The sequence below is a fragment of the Gekko japonicus genome, unplaced genomic scaffold (assembly GCF_001447785.1).
Source record: "Gekko japonicus isolate JY-2015 unplaced genomic scaffold, Gekko_japonicus_V1.1 scaffold1742, whole genome shotgun sequence".
Taxonomy (NCBI): Eukaryota; Metazoa; Chordata; class Lepidosauria; order Squamata; family Gekkonidae; genus Gekko; species Gekko japonicus.
In genome coordinates this window covers 200,797-214,611 of record NW_015161453.1, presented here as the reverse complement: position 1 = coordinate 214,611, position 13,815 = coordinate 200,797, and the positions used below count along the sequence as shown (strand labels likewise).

The 13,815-nt window shown below is 43.1% G+C and overlaps 1 protein-coding gene across 1 annotated transcript in view; it reads left to right on the top strand.

The window, feature by feature from the left end:
* SLC9A9 (solute carrier family 9, subfamily A (NHE9, cation proton antiporter 9), member 9) overlaps positions 1–13,815 on the top strand; it is a 236,645-nt gene that overhangs the window by 168,267 nt on the left and 54,563 nt on the right. The gene's annotated exons all lie outside the window — the stretch shown is intronic.

Here is a 13,815-nt window from a genome sequence, read left to right as displayed (position 1 = left end):
ATCTGTCCTCATAACAATGCAGTGAGAGAACCACATCAGCTAAACTTTAAAAGGAAGGTTTACAAGGAAGATCTGCCTTGAGGTACCTGGAAGCAATGTGGGCATATAAATAAATATATTTGCAGTGTCTGAACATGACCTATGACAGAGGTGTCGGGCTCATTTGTTATAAGGGCCAGATATGACATAAATGTCACTTTGTCAGGCCAGGCCATGTGTGCCATAAAATGTAACACAAGGTTGTTGTTGTTCAGTCGCACAGTTGAGTCCGACTCTTTGCGACCCCATGGACCAGATCACGCCAGGCCCTCCTGTCTTCCGCCATCCTCTGAAGTTGGCTCAATTTCATGTTCTATGACACAAGGTACCAGAGATATAAACTGTATAAAGATGATTTCAGATGCTGAATGGCAATAGCAGGCGTGATTGGATTAGGTGTGATATGCAGACGGGTGGAGATATCAGCATTGGTAATGAGACAGGAAACCTAGTCTGGTAGGAAGATTCAGTTCAGGAGGATGCAAAGAATAAATTGAAATAAATCTGAAGAAGTGAGCAGTGACTCACAAAAGCACATAACCTACCACAATTTTGTTAGTCTTTAAAGGTGCTACTGGACTCTTACTCTTTCTACCGCTATTAGAAACCACAACATTCAAAAACCAATGGAGGAACATTTTAACCTTCCAGGGCATTCAGTTGCTGACCTAAGAGTAGCAGTTCTCTTACAAAGTAATTTCAAAGGGAGATTGAGACTGCTGAATTGCAACTGATCATGAAGCTCAAGACAATGCAAACTCCAGGAGACCTAGGTTTCTTCTCTCATTACCAATGCCTACTATTGTCTTTTGGCATCTGAAATAACTTCACTCTTCAAAATATAAGGAAAAATGGACTCACATTCCAGCTGTATCTGAAGAAGTGAGCAGTGATTCATGAAAGCCCATGTCCTGCCACAAATTTTGTTAGTCATTAAGGTACTGCTGTACTCTTGCTCCCTTTCACTGATAAAGAATGCAGGCTGTGCTGATAGGTTTCTACCCCCCCCAATCTATTAAAAATGGAAAGGGGGATCTCTCTAAGTGCCCTGGGATTGTCTCTCTCTCTCTCTCTCTCTCTCTCTCTCTCTCTCTCTCTCTCATACCTGGAATAAAACATTTTTGGTCCTAAACACAGGACTCTTCCCCCCATGCATGAAATAAAAACATTGGTTTTAAACACAGGACTCCCCCCCATACATGGAATAAAACATTTTTTGGTCTTAAACACAGGACCCTCTCCCTTTTTCTTGCCTGATCCCTCTAGATCCCTCCCTCCCTCCCTCTCTCTGAAGAAAAAGTGTGCTTATACCTGGAATAAAATGTTGCAAGTCTTCTTAAAAGTTCCACGAGATGCCATTTCCCCCCTCTCTCTGTCTCTTTTCCTCCCCCTCTCTCCTCAGAGGAGGAGGAGGGGTGGGGAGAAGCCCTCAGCCAATCAAGGGAAGGCTTTCTTTCTCTCCTCTGAAGCAGGATCAGCAGGATCTAGAACAGACTGTCCAGAAGAAGCTGCAATGTTAGAAACAGAAAACAGGAAGCAGCACAGAGACAGCTGCTCTCGGGCCAGATTGCGGCCCTGTGCAGGCTGGATCCAGCCCACGGGCCGGGTCTTTGACACCCCTGGCTTACAAGATTCTTCATGGACACAACTCAAAACAGCCTGACTCAAGTTCTAATCAGTTTCAGCCCTTGATTGGAATGGATTTTGCAAGGCAGACAGCAAGTAGCTTCTTTATTGGTTAATAATAACTTCTAGACATAGACCAGCTGAACAGGAGTGGGAAGGTGCCTGGACAAACTTGCAGAGCCGCTCATAGAAGTGGGGAAAGACTAAAGTCATACAGAATTCAGAGTCATTCAGCTGAAAACTGCCAGTGGCTATTATTCTCTAGGGATGCTGAACATTGTCTTATCTCTGCAATGAACACACCATATTTTATGTTGGAAAACAGAGTAAAACCCATGCAGTTTTATATCAAACATAACTTACAGTGCAGTCCTATGCAAGGTTATTCCAGTCTAAGCCCATTGATTTCATGAGAATGTACCTCTTCAGTACCATTCAAACAATTAGAGTTCCTAGGGCCAAGCAACTGGCTATTAGGGACCAGTCAGCATGTTGTCTAGGTAATGTTCTGAGGTGATCTGGAAGCTAGATGACTGCAGGCGTAGCAGCTCTATGATCTCCTGGCCTCAGAAAGAATGGAAAGCTTGATTTCATAACCTTTACCTGAGGCAGAGAGTCCTTACTCTTGTTCAAAGAAAACTGAAAGGGCTCCACTTTCACGTTAGCTAGATGAGTGTGAGAAGGACGTACCCTCTGTCCTTACAAAAAGATTGAGGATGCCCTGGAGTACCCTCATGGACCCACACGGGTTCCCAGATTTCAGTTTGAGGAGTACCTTTCTAAAGTGCTGGGAAAGTTGTTTTCATTCTATTTTCTTTAGAAAGCTGCTACAGCGACTTTACTATTAGAGTCAACACCAGGAGAGGAGTGTAATTGCGTGAGTGTGTCTGTGTGTTTTAAGCACCTAACCTGCAATTGCAGGAGGGGGAAATGCTATTTGCTTTAGGGGTGGCATTAAGGCAGTGATCTTTGGTGTGAAAAATATTCTCCACTTTCCTGTGTGAGGAAATGTTGAACAGCATGCTTTCCTTCTTCACAAACAATGTACTTCAGGACTAGATCATCGTGCTCAGAAACCTGTCTGTTTAAAAAGACATGCAGTTTTCTGGGCTGTAATATTCTGGCTATTGTGCCCTTGATAAAATTACCAGTGAATACTTTGTTAAAATCTGGAGTGTGCTCATTATAACTGAGGGATAAGGATTAAGCAAAAGCCAGTTCTGTGCCGATGGCTGGGGATAGCTCTCTGTACTACAGAAGCCGCTTTTGTGTTTCATGCCTATAAGCTTTCTGTGTTTTATATTTGTATTTACATAACTTTATGAGAAGCAATTCCACCCCTGTTTGTGCACACATCTCCTAGGACTTGTCAGATTCCTCACTTGTCTTCTGCCACCAGCATAGCTGTTTATTGCCTGTGGTGTCAGACAGTGTGTTTCAGTCATTGGAGATGACAAATTGGTATTCCTGTGTGAATCCTGTGTGCCCATTTTGCAATGCATGCAAGAACCTCTGCTGATGTTTCTGAAAATGTTCCTGCTAATAATACAAACATCCTCTTTTTCTCTGACTGACAAAATTATGGTCTCAGTTCTGTTAAACATGATTGACAGCTGCAGTCGTCCATCAAGACCAGCTTCTCATTTGATAGCAGGGGTGGTGGGGACTCTCATTAATGAATAGGACATGCATATAAGCAGTGGAGACCACTTGTGGGCAGTTCTCACTAAGAGTTTTGCAGTAACCAAGCAGAGGAACCTGGAAGTTCACAGAGCATTTTTCATCTTCAAACAGCTTTGCAAACATTGATCTCAATATTATTATTATTACAGTAATTAAGGTTCAGGATGACTTTTTAAAAAAGGTAATTGCTTTTGAATATTAGTGTGTTCATTCCTTTCTGAATAATTTATTTCATTTACTCATCCGGTTATTAAAATTCATTTAATATTCTCAAGAGGCAAATATATAATAATAAAAATCCCAAAGAAAAAATATATTAATGTTGACAGATCATAATCCATTTCCCATGCACTCAATCAATTCATGATGGCATCTTGGGACTCGTTCCAGATTGGGGTGAGCCCTAGGCAAAAGATTCTTTGGGCACTGGGTGGCCCACAGTAGCCCCACATACATATACATTGAGCTTGAAACCACTACTGGTCCTCCTATTCACTGCCACCACTTGCTTAATCACATATACATCTCTGGCAGCTTGCTAAGATGTCACATATATTGGGCAACAGTGGCAGCTGGGCACCATCCCCAAAGCAGATGTTGTCTCCTAATGAGGCTGGGCAATAGGCTTTCACTGAAATCTGCTCAGCAGCGCCACCTGCCTGCCACTCTGGATACACCCATAGTCATGGTGCAGTCATCCAACAAACTGCATTAAAGCTCACTAATTCACACCCAGTAGCGGAGACCAATGTTCCCACTAAGCGCCACAGTGCTGTGCACAAAAATTCTACCTCATGAGCGAATAAAGCTAGTAGCATTAAAGTTGTGAGTGAGTCTACATTTGACTATTGCATAAATTAGTTTCTTAGAAGATTATTCCCAGAACCTTGTAAAAATCTCAGAATGAATTGTTTCAAACTATATTTAAGAATAATTTAAACATTATAAGAGAGAACAGAATCAAGTCCAATTTCATTACAGAAAACGTTGTCCTCTATGGGGGTAGACCAGGCCTCCAGAGAACAGGTCTACCTGCCCCTTTCCACTATATTGGTAGACTTGGCCTCTGGAGAACAGTTCTACCCTTCCATTTGCACTATATTGGTACATCTGGCTTCTGGAGAACAGGTCTACCCACCCCTTTCCACTATATTGGTAACTTGGCCTCCAGAGAATAGGTCTACCCACCACTTTCCACTATATTGGTAGACCTGGACCCCTTTCCACTATCTTGGTACAAGCTGACCCTTAGACAGGCTGGGGAAGGCATGGGGAGGCATTTAAATGCCTTCCTGATCCTTCCAGGCCCCCCTGACCCGCCCGCCTCAGAGTCGCTGGGGGGGTCACTCTCCAGGCCTTCCCTCTGTAGCCACGCACACAGAAGTTTTGGCTGTAGTGGGTGTGGCCAACTCTGAAGCCAGCTGGAACTCCGTTCCTGTATGTTCCTGCCCAAAAATAGCCCTGAGTTTATCAGACTTTTTATAGCTTCTGTAGTTAATTTGAGTGGGAGTGATTAAGAGCCAAAGGTGATGCTTGGTCCTTTGGGGGAGAGGCATGGCTCAGTGTAGAGTATCTGCCTGGCATGTAGAAGGCCCCAGGTTCTATCCCTGGCATCTCTAATTAAAAGGACCAGGCAATAGGTGATACAAAAGACCTCTGAGACCCTGGAGAACTGCTGGCCGTCTGAGTGGACAGAACGGACATTGATGGACTAATGGCCTGATTGAGTATAAAGCAGCTTCATGTGTTCATGTGTGCTTTTCTCTAACTGTCATTTCCACACTCAAAATCATTCCCCCCAACTCATTCTTCCCAATACGTTTCAAATGCACACTAGAGGTGTGCAAAAAACCCCACGGTATTTTTCAGGTTCGAGTATATTGAACCTAAAAAATATTGATGTTTCTCAATATTCCTGAATCCCAATTCTGGTATGGTTTTTGGATTTGGTAAATATTCAGGAATTCCATTTTTTTCTGCTCCATTATAACTTATGGGGACCATTGGGTCTAATGGAGAATCGATCTGGGGTATCTGGGGCTGGGGGGGCTGTTTTTTGAGTTAGAAGCATGAAATTTTCAGCATAGCTGCTGGTGCCTCTCCTAAAAAAAAGTTTCAAAAAGATTGGACTTGAGGGTCCAATTCTATGGGCCCCAAAAGGAGATGCCCCCATTCTCCACTGTTTCCAATGGTGGGAAAGATTCCTGTGAGCTGGAAGTTAACATCCTTGAGCAGCCAGCTAAAATTTTGTGTGCCAGCACCCCCTAACACAGCTTAGAGGGAACACTGTGGTAGACATGATTTAGTTTGGGGTGTTCCAGTCATTGGTGGGCCCCCTCCTGGAGAATATGCATCAGCACATGTCTAATGATTTTTTTTTTTAAGAGATGCCAATGTTGGATCAGGCCAAAGGCCCATCCAGTCCAGCACTCTCCCAAGCACCAAGAAGACAGAGCATCACTTGCCCCAGAGCCCCTAGCTATACCTTGTGGCTAATAGCCACTGATGGACCTCTGCTCCATATGCTTATCTAATTCCCTTTTGAAGCCGTCCATGCTTGTAGCACCCACCACTTCCTGTGGCAGTGAATTCCATGTGTTAATCACTCTTTGGGTGAAGAAGTACTTCCTTTTATCCGTTCTAACCCGACCGCTCTGCAGTTTCATGGAGTGCCCACGAGTTCTTGTATTGTGAGAAAGGGAGAAAAGTACCTCTTTCTTTACCTGCTCTTTCCCATGCATAATCTTATAAACCTCGATCATGTCACCCCTCAGTCGTCTTTTCTCCAAGCTAAAGAGCCCTAAGCGCTTTAACCTTTCCTCATAGGGAAAGTGTTCCAACCCTTTTATCATTCGAGTTGCCCTTTTCTGCACTTTTTCCAAAGCTATAATATCCTTTTTAAGGTGTGGTGCCCAGAACTGCACACAGTATTCCAAATGAGGTCTCACCATTGATTTATATAGGGGCATTATTATATTGGCTGATCTGTTTTCAATACCCTTCCTAATAATCCCCAGCATAGCATTGGCCTTCTTTATTGCAGTCACACACTGTCTCGACATTTTCAGTGAGTTATCCACTACCACTCCAAGATCTCTCTCTTGCTCAGTCTCTGCCAGTTCAGACCCCATCAATGTGTATTTATATTTAGGATTTTTGGCTCCAATGTGCATCACCTTGCACTTGGCCACATTGAACCCCATTTGCCATGTTGACGCCCACTCGCCCATCCTTGACAGATCCCTTTGGAGTGCCTCACAATCCTCACTGGTTTTCACCACCCTGAACAACTTTGTATCATCCGCAAATTTAGCCACTTCACTGCTTATTCCCATCTCCAAATCATTAATGAACAAGTTAAAAAGCAGTGGACCAAGTACTGATCCCTGCGGTACCCCACTGCTTACCACCCTCCACTGAGAAAATTGCCCGTTTATACTCACTCTCTGTTTTTTATGAATTAGCCAGTTTTTGATCCATAAAAGGACTTGTCCTTCTATCCCATGATTTTTGAGCTTACTTAGGAGCCTTTGATGAGGAACTTTATCATGATGCTGAACCCTCGTACTATTTCAACATGGTTTTTCCCCCAATAAATGTATACATTTTCCAGCCTATTGTTACTCCAAAGGAGGCAAGTTTGAGGTATTAGGGTTGTGGGCAAATGCCAAGAGAACTGGATCCTTCCAGGGGCAAGAGAGTGAGCCCACTAGCTAGCTGCATAGATCCAGACACTTTGTCTAAGAAGGTATCTGAAGAAGTGAGCAGTGACTCAGAAAAGTTCATACCCTACCATAAATTTTGTTAGTCTTCAAGGTGCTACTGGACTCTGACTCCTTTCTAAGGCTGAATGGGGGAGAGAGCCGTTACTGCCACTGCAGGTACCTTTGGCTTCCTTAGCTTCTCACTTGTTGGCTATTACCATTGTCATGAACCATGCCTTTCTGCTTCCCGTGGGGTTTCATAGAGAAACTGCCAGTGCCGAGGCTCTGCCAATCTGTCCTGCTTCCCCACCAAACAACTTTAAAGTTGCCTCTAAAAAAAAGGTAAATGCCCCGAGCTGCAGGTTGATGCCCAAGCTTCATCTGACATGGACATCAAGAGGTGCTCTGGTTGTAGTTCTTTCCTCAACACTAGCTTTCATAATCTCTGAAATCATGTCTGCCCCTTTGTATCAGTAGTCTCTATCTCTTGCAGTTTGGTACTGCTTTTTATTTTGAATGCATGAACATACAAAGCTACCTTATATGGATTCAGGCCACTGGTCTCTCAAGGTCAGGATTGTCTACTCTGGCAGCAGCTCCCCAGCTCTCAGCAGTTCTCAGGCAGAGGTCCTTCACGTCACCTCCTACCACATCCTTTTAAGGGATGGAAACTGTGACTTCTGCCATGCAAAGCAGATGCTCTTTTACTGAGCCAACACAGCTGCTCCCCTCCGGGCAAAGAACACATTTACACACAATGACATGTTTTAACGATGCATGTTTGGGAGGAGGGGCTGGTTTTAACAGTTTCATAATGTGATTTTTATCATGTATGTTTTAAATTGTTAGCCACCTTGGTGGCCCTTGTAAGGGCAAAAAGGTGGGGTACAAATTTTGCTGCTGCTGCTGCTGCTGCTGCTGCTGCTGCTGCTGCTGCTGCTGCTGATGATGATGATGATGATGATGATGATGATGATATCAAGTCCCAGTTGTTTTAACTGAAAATAACCTCAGGAAGCTGTAAATCTGAGTGAAGATATTGCTTAATCCTTTTCCCTAACAGTTATTTTTCTGCTTAGCATCAGAGCCTCCCAAGACGGCTTTTCATACTTAAAAAGCTGGGCTACATTACACATATTGCTTGTAATATTGAACTTCCCCCTTGGGCTCATATGAAGCTGCCTTATGCTGAATTAGACCACCAGTTCACTGAAGTCAGTATTGTCTACTCAGACTGGCAGCAGCTCTCCAGGATCTTAGGCAGAAGTCTTTCAAATCACCTACTGCATAGTCCTTTTAACTGGAGATGCCAGGGATTGACCCTGGGACCTTCTGCATGCCAAACAGATGTTCTGCTACTGAGCCATGGCCCCTGCCCAAATCACCTCCCTCTCAGCTAAAACTCCTTTTTTTCTGGGCAGTTTTTAAAAGACAAAATTATGAGTATAATAATAGTTTATGTATAGGATTTGGAAAATGCTTCTGGGCATTGCACCAGATTGTACTTGAAAGGGGGGGAATCAACATATTTCAAAAAACAGAATAGTGAAATCATTAACTGCTAGAACATTTTCATTTATGGTAATAACTGAAACTGCATAAAATATCCAGTATACTTTAGTTGTCCATTAACAGCAGCTGACCTGTAAATAGCACAGACAGTAAAACTCTGGATCACTCTGAATTACTTTGTTACAGTAGAAAATAATCCTGAAGAGAGCTGTAAATTGTCCAGATTTTATTTTTATTTTTTTACTTTTTGCACTGGTATGAATCTCACCCGCAATGCTGTCATCGGGCATCTCACACGGTTATCATTATACTGGTTCTCATTATAAGGGCTTGCGGGTGTCATCGAGCTCCCTACAAGTGCTAGAGAAACACTTCAAAACTACATGTTGTTAACTAATTATGCTCTTGGTGTTCTGTCTGGTGACAAGGCAAGAAACCAACAGTGCCAGCTGCATTCTTGTCATAACGCAGTTGAGCAGTTTTTTCCTCTTCTAAAAAATCATTCTCATATAATGTGACAGAAAACAAAAACACAGAAAATTAACAGTGCCCTGGAATAGCTACGGTTGTCTTATTTATTTATATCTCACTTTTCTCCCCAACAGAGATGCAAAGTGGCTTACAGCATGCTGGGCATGCTGACCACAACCTTATCTAAATCCCAGAGTTTACACATCCATAAAGCCACTTCAGGAATCAGGACATGCTGCGGCTATGGACTCGGTTATGGGTCTTAATGTGTTCCTCCCCAGTACCTTTGATCCTGTCAGTCTCAAGAAGCCTGGGCATTTAGCTTGCTCCTTGTCAGATCACACACAGGATCTGGCTACAACAAACCTGTAATGATGTTCTTCCTGGTCCTCGGCTGCTGCCACACGGGACGGCTGAAACGCGGCTACTCAGAGCCGCACAGAACTTGAGACGCCGCGGCGGGATCCCACGGATCCCCTTAGCCACGGCGCATTGCTCCCCGGCACGATCAGATGTCGGGGAGCAAGAGTCCGATGGGAGGGGGAGGCTGCCGAACTGCGCATGCTCGAGCATGCGCAGTACGGCTGGGGGCCGAGATGCGGCAGCACAAGGACGCGCCGCTCGATCCCACGGCCCGCCTTGAGCCGCTTCAAGGAATACAACCACCTAGGTAGGTGGTGCTTTTTTGCAGCGCGGTATCGGCGTTTGGGACGGAACAGGGACGGGCAGGCAACGATTCCCAGATGTTGTCGTGGGATCGTGCCCGTTTGCTCCGCCCCCGTTCCGTCCCGCTCCCGGCCCAAAAGGCCTCGTGTGAACAGGGCCCTCATTAATTAGCAGCTAAATCTGTGGAGCTCTGAGGAATGAGAAAGGGATCATCTGGAGTAATGTGATCATGCCTTTTAGGACAGAGGGAGCAGAACATGCTGGTCCAGCTAGCTCCTTCATTCCTGCAGCACAGACTGGCTTGAACAAGACAGGGGACCCAGTAGGGGCTTTGGGGGATCCCATCTGTGGGAGTGTCTATCATTGGGGCCATTATGTATGAACAAATCCACACCAGCCGCCATACTGCTCATATATTAGTAGGCAAAAAATAATAAGAACATTCTTTTGAAAACTTCTAGAATGTTCCCTGTACCATTATGTATCCCTAATAACTTCTGGAGGAGGTGAATATTCGGTGACTACTGTATTTAAACTCAGACTAGGGAGGAAATACAGTCACTCTAGACTGCAGTGGATGTCATCTGACATCAAAATAACACTAAGCAATTTAACATAATGAAAGGACTCTGTTGGAGTTCAAGGGCTACTAAAGTGGCTGAGGTCATACAAACCACACAAACACCACACAGCTATGGGGTGAGGAGACAAAAGAGCTCACCGCCTGGTATTGCTCTCCCCACATCAAAAGATGTTATCAATCCTGGATTTCCAGGAAGCTACAGTGCTTTTTCACCTAAACCACCCAAACAACATGCATTCAGTTATCACAACACAAGTATCTTTAAAAAGCAATACAAAGCTACATAATTCAGTCCCAGGGCTCAACCAATATAAAAAGAAAGAATAGAGCAAATATCTCAAAATTGGATTGCAGCCACAGGAGTCACACAAAGATCAGGTATTATTGCTATTAAAAAGCAATTTTAAAATGTTTAGACATAACTGCAGTTGAAGGAAAGGGACGGCAGCTGTTGCAGCTGTTGAATAGGAAGTGAATCATGCTTACTTCACATTTACAATTCGGCATGTTATAAACCAGAGATGGTTACCTCACCAGTTGTGGAACAGAAGAAGGGTAAATTGTATGGTTACACCACAGAAAATTAGAGTTGCAGTCAGTACGGGAGTTAATCAGTATAATTTATGCCCATTGCCTCTTGGACTGTTCCCTGTCCCTGTCAAATGGTAGGACCTGTGCATGCTGCCTTGGGTACAAGTCCAGCCCCACACTGTGGCACTGTATTGGTGAGTCTCAAAAGATAAACTTAGAACTGGGTCCCACTTCAAAATGTTTGAGAACCACTGTCCTTTTTTGAAAAATAAATTTTATTTTAAATTTTTAAGGGGATACAGAAAGAAAAAAGAGAATAAGGAAAAATGCATAGGAAATATAATTACCAAAGACACAATGTAAGGGCAATTTTACAGATATTGAGGACATTCCTTGATCAGAATACATGTGTAAATGAAAAAAGTAGCATAATAGCTTAGCAAAAATATAACACGATATATATGGTGTAGTGACATAAGAATATAGCTTAAAATATATATGACATAATAAAAGATCAGTATAATGACCTAATTGATATATTCTACCATTTTCTCATATTATATTATCATTTTTTATCTTATCTTATCAATCTCATCTGTTATATGGTATAACATAAATAACCTCATAGAAAATTTTATAAAATTTTCACACAACAGTTTGTTGTAGTAAACAACACATGCAAATAATACCATTCAGATGCATAACTAGAGAGATTGGTTATAATAATCATAGAAAACTCGCCAGTTGTTTTCGAATTCACCTTTCAGTCTTTGGCTAATGTAGTTTGTCAGTTTTGCCATAACTGCATATTCTTGCATCTTGTCTATCCAGTTCTCAAGAGTCGGGCATCCCTCAATTTTCCACATAGCTGCAAATACTACTCTTGCTGCAGTTAACATGTTATCTGAACAGTTCATGCATTGTGAGAACCACTGTCCTAATGGGTTTGGATGGAGACTATATGTATCAGGCCAGAGAATGTTATAGACTATTCCAGATAGGCCAGAGGGAGCCCTGGTCACGTATTGGAGCATATATTGTCATACCTTTTGGGATGCCACCATAAGTAGCTTCCTCATGGGGAATGCTCCTGGTCCCATAAGTACTGACCATCTGGAGCCCACCTGCCATGCTATGCGTCTCCATGCCCTCTGATATGTTTTCCTGGGATGTGAGAGCACGGAGATGTGAACTACGATGGCTGAATGTCACACTAGTAATGCGAATGGGGCTTAAGTTTGCAATCCTAAACTAATGGTAAAAGGAATGTGTGCCACTGACTTGAGTGGGAGTTCCTTCTAAGTATGGGTGCTTAGTGTGAATTTACACAACACCTTTCATAGCCCTGTGTTAATGTTACATTACTTGATCCTTTATCTCTTTTCCTGTTTTTATCTATAGATTTAAAAAAAGAAGTGCTGTGGGCTGGATCCAGCCAGGCTTTTCTCTCACTCTTGCCCAATTGCCCATATTATTACAGCCCTCATCACATATGGCTTTTATCCATGCAGGTCCCATGATACTATGGAAGTGTAAGAGATGGGGACATGGTGTGGACGGTGGCATCACCAAAGCAATGATATCACTGCCAGGGAATACGTGGAAGCAAGGGCAGGAGCCCTAGGAACTGCCAGAAGCTCTACCATAGAGTTGCCAGTGTTTCCTACAGCTGCCACTATCACTTCTCGGTATTTCCTGGAAGTGATGTCAATTTGCAGGAAGTGATGTCAATTTGCAGGGAACGGGAACTCGGTGGTGTAGTCTTTTTGGCAACCAAAGGGGTCCTCCTCCACCTCCCTTTTTCAGAGAAGCTGGTTGAATCGAACCCTCTATGGTTATTAAAAAGAACCATAATAGGAGAAGCTGGTTCTGCCACAACCAGAATGGTAATATCCTTCTAACAAAGGTTTCACAAATAGATAGTTTTACCACTTTCAGTAAATGCGTTAGCAACTATGCTGACTAATCTCCTACAGTAGTTTAGAGGATTTATCTGTTAGGGAATGTATCTATTAGGGTAGCAATTGGAGTTTAACAACAATCACCAGTTAAGAAACATGGCCATGGAAAACATACACTTTCACAAAGAATTCCACATACCTTCTGTTTGTGAAGCAATCAAATATGATTACAAGGTCACAGCTTTCTTGCAAAACCCCAGATCTACGACACAGTCTGCACAAAGACACTCCACATCATCCAGACTGGCCACCAGTGGGCTATGCAAACATAAATATTTGCAAGAAGCAAAACACTCTCGCCATCCCATGCCAATGAGATTTGTTGAATCAATACTTCCAACTAAATGCAACCGCAAAGAATAATTATATTTAAAACAGTACGGCCTATAGTGCATGCACTTGTTTGCATAGCCCCAAGCAAATCATTTCAGATTCTCTGTGTTACAAAATGTTAATTATCCCAGTGATTTACTTGGAGGCCTTTTCCATTGTCTCTTTGCGCTATTATTTGGGGGTATTCACTACAAGCTTTAATATTGGCTGCTTGATTTGCATAGATACCTTGCATGAGTTACTGTTTCGATTAGTGTGCATGTAACATTCTCTTAAGGCATGCAACATTGAGCTAAGCTGAAATTTGCATTGGGGTTCTGGTAGATTTATCACTGTTGTTTCATTGTAGTTATAGAATGTCAGTTCAAGGGCACTCTTTCAATACATGAACAGTATTAAATATTATTTGTCAGCAGTTACTTGCAGCCTGAGCCTATAAATACCTGCCCTAAGGCTGCTGCTGCCTGTAGGGCTTGGCAACAGGAGACATTTAATCATCAGCATGAAGGGAGAACTAATCCCCTTTTGCTAGTGCTGGGACTTCATTGTGATCCACTAAGGCAAGTGCACAGGCACTGAGGCATCATAGCAGTATGTGAGCTGTTTTCTCATATGAAATCCAACAGTGCTGGCACCAAATAGCACAAGGTCTCTACCAGCTGTTATTCCACCTGAAAAGCAGGAATTTCTTTGGAAACCCAAAACT